The following is a 3,787-nucleotide window of genomic DNA, read 5'->3' on the forward strand; positions in this document are numbered from 1 at the left end:
TTGGTATATATAACCCTATATCTGACTCTTTTAGTTTTAGGACTTACAAACAACCGTTATGTGAACAAAACTATAATACTCTCTTTAGCAACTTTGTTGAGAGAGTATAAAAAGTAAGACAAAAAAAAAAAGATTATGACGTCATAACTAAATTCGTTATCGTGTAATGAGTAATGTAAAATCTTTCAAAATTCTCATTTTCTTGATAAATAGGGCAAAAAGGAGTTCAACGCATAAAAACTGAACACGCCAGGTGTTGGTCCGACCAAGGGTTATTTTTTTTAAGCGCGGCCGAAGGGTATTATTTGTCTGTAAAATATTGAAGTAAGGTATCACTGATTATTACATAGAATGCAACCCTTTTGTTATTGCATGAACAAAAATAAATAAACAAAAGTTAAATGTTGAATAAAAGTTATTTTTGCACTATCTAATATCATTAGAAACGAATTTTTGGAGAGTTAGTGGATATAAAAGGTAAAAGTATAACTATAAAATTCATTATAAATGGGAGAAACACGCATTTTAAATAGTTGAATTTGAAATCAGCGGCAACTATATATATATATATGTATATATATATATGTATATATATATATATATATTTTCTTACTATGAAGGATCTCCTCTATCTATACATACCCATTTCAACCCAGAAATCGGGGGATGCTGTTCTAAAATTTACCCATTATTTCTACGAAAGCAACCCCTCAAAAACTGCTTGGAGAAAAGCTTATTATGCACCTTAACTAAGAGCGAAGTGTAGTGCTCTGAAATGTCTGTAGCTTCCTAGTCAGGCTTTTACTGCATCCAAAGATGCCCATGAAAACCGCTCTTTGGACACGCTCAAGCTTCTTAGCAAGTGTAATCTTTTGGAGCACCAAACATCCACCTTGCGTATATACCATACAACATTATTGGTTTCGTAGTGGCAAATCACCACCTTTTCCCAACAACTTCTTTACGCCAATGTTAGGCAATCGAGTACTTCCCTATTCTCTCCTCAGATTTGGTCTCCATAAAAGCTTTTTATCAGGGATAAACCCGAGTTATTTCATCTTATCAACAGATTGAAGAAGCGAAAAATAATAATTTTTATTCGAGAGATATGAAAAACAATTGGGATATCTACACTGTTTGGTAGAGACGTGTTCTCTGCGTTAAAATTTTGCTCACAAATGTATTTTTATGCGCTGAAAGCAGATGCGCATAGATACAACCCGTGCACAGAGAAAAGGAAATAGAAAGTTGAAGAAAGGTGCGTACAAATAATGGAAGCGGATTGTAAATGGTGCCGCAGCTAAGGGGTGCCTGTGGACACACGAAGGTAAGAAACTAATCAAAAACGGAACAATTCTTATTTGTTGCTATTGCTGGTATTGTTGATGTTGTTGGGGCGCTAGAATTGATAGCCACAAAACCGGAGGAAAATGGAATCGTGTACGCGATTGTTGAGCCGGATTGATTAAATTTGCCAAAGACACGAGTGAGCCAAGAAATCCATAGACACGAACACGCGCAACTAAATGCAGAAATATTTGCATGCAAATATATAAAGGCCTTGACAGACTGACTGACAGCTGAACAGTCACCGTTAAATACATTTGTATGTGGCAGCATTTAATTTGTTGACAGTTAAAGCGGCGAATTTACACCTTCCATTTTCAGGCACGCTAATAAATAAATATCAYTCTCGCTGCCGTTGTTGTTGTTGCATTGTTGGCAAGTTTACATAGATAACTTTACTCGCATTAAATTTGCGTTTCTATTTTCTTTGCTGTGTCCAAATTTAATGGCAGACACAATAAAAGAAAAAAAAAACGCACACAGCACATAACTGCAAATAASTATGCGTGTGTGTGTGTACTATTGCAGCGAAAACTCGCGCAAATGGCTGAGCGAAATGCCAAAATTTGAGACGTGAAATTTACAAGTTGAAATTAAGCAAAATTTTGACGTGTGCATGCATACACAGAACAACAAAATTAACAAGCTGGAAGTAGTGCAATAAAACGGAATGAAATTCGGTCAAACCGCAAATGAGCGCTTGGGGGAAGAAGCCACAAAGCTTCGGTGAAATAACAAAAAAATGCAAAACTGTGAGAACACCAAAAGTGTGGAGTGCAAGCAAAGAACTAGGGCTATAAAAAAAGAATCAAAAAACCAAGTAGCAAAATAACATGCGATGTGGGTAAATCGGAGATGCTTCAGTCTAAACATACATACGTACTTATATACGAGGGTCTTATAACAAATAAGTGGCTTTGCATGGAAATGATTTTTTCGAATTAAAAGCCGTCTAACTTCACCATTCGGAACTTCGGTATTTGAGCCGAATCTCTTACCATCGAGCCGTTTCTTTAAGTTTTTAGATATTAAGGTGTTGTAAGGAATTAATCAGAATGGTTGAAACGACGATCGCCTTATGGAACCGGAAAATAGTTTAAGGAATGTGAAGAACAACAACAGCCAACTGTCCAGATGGATATCGGTTAAGCAATAGCGGAAGAATGGCTTTTTCTCTCCCAATGGGGAAAACTTTATTTGAAATAGCGTGCTAGTCCAATAGCTTACGTGTAATAGTGAATATTATAGTAGTTCTCGTACTGTTTTGAGTTTAAACTGTCGATTTTCATTTCGTGCTAATGGATTAAGGAGTCATGAGTAGAAGTTCAAGCAATTGAGCAAAGTTCTCTGAGCACCATTCACTCCTCTCTCATATGGCTCAAGCAGCAAACGACTTCCGGTCTTAGACCCAAAATCCTCTGAGAGAAGACGAATCATCCCTCCCCAGGGTTGTGTGCTGGGTTTGAAACCCGCCAAAAACTTGAGACCTACTTTTATAAAGAAGGCTTAGAGACAATGAAAAATTTACTGAAAGTCGGAGCACTGAGTTAAGAGCAGACTACATTGAGATAAAAATATTTGATTTATTTTTATTGCTTTCCTTTTATAGCTCAGATTCCTCTGCATAGAAATTTCAACAGTCCAAAGACGCCTTCAGCTAAAATACAAGAAGAACTGCTATTGGCCCCAGTATTTGCGTCGTCTTTTTAATCGTACACCTACCTGCACTAGAAAAACAAACAATATTTGTATTCATAAGCTTCTAATAAACCAACAATGCAAAAACTATCGAAAAAAAGTCGAATTACTACTTTAGAGTGCGCCGAATTGACAGCTGAAAAAGTAAAGCAAATCTCAAGACACAAGTTGTTTGTGAAAGCTAAAAAGTAACAAAAATTCTGCGCCAACAAACTGCCGGAAATAAGTATCCCCTTTTCCGCTGATGTCCGCTCACGCGTTGGCTCATTGGCTCCTTTGTATTTACCCTTCGGTAGTGCAAAATGAAGTGGGCATTGAACTCTCAAGTGTAATATATTACTTCGATGCCAATCGTGACACGTACAAAAAGTACATGTGTACCATTCAGGCAGCTTGCATACAAACTCGCATGCGATGGGCGAGTTATCTAGTATTTCATATTTGGAGCAAAGAGCCATGATAAGCATAGAGAGTTGCCAAAAAGCTGGAGCAAGAAAAATAGACTTCTACTGCGTCATGGTACACACACGTAGTTTTTGTGGACAAGGAAGTGTAGAAAAATTGTGTTTGGTTTTCGGCTCATTGAGCAATTGGTGTGCATGAATAGAAGAAATCTGGAAGCAGCAGGACCATGGTAAACTACAGTGTTGAGAAGTATATTCGCAGAGCTCGGAGGTGAAGTGTTTGAACTGAACGACTTGTAAACGAAGGCTTATGTATTTGAAATAAAATAAGATAAAAT

The 3,787-nt window shown here is 37.1% G+C and overlaps 1 protein-coding gene across 10 annotated transcripts in view; it reads right to left on the reverse strand.

Annotated features, from left to right (window-relative positions):
* LOC108965287 (kinesin-like protein KIF13B) overlaps window positions 1-3,787 on the reverse strand; it is a 65,542-nt gene that overhangs the window by 55,064 nt on the left and 6,691 nt on the right. The window lies entirely within an intron of this gene.

Source organism: Bactrocera latifrons, unplaced genomic scaffold (genome assembly GCF_001853355.1).
Source record: "Bactrocera latifrons isolate USDA-ARS-PBARC rearing strain unplaced genomic scaffold, ASM185335v1 scaffold_138, whole genome shotgun sequence".
NCBI lineage: Eukaryota > Metazoa > Arthropoda > Insecta > Diptera > Tephritidae > Bactrocera > Bactrocera latifrons.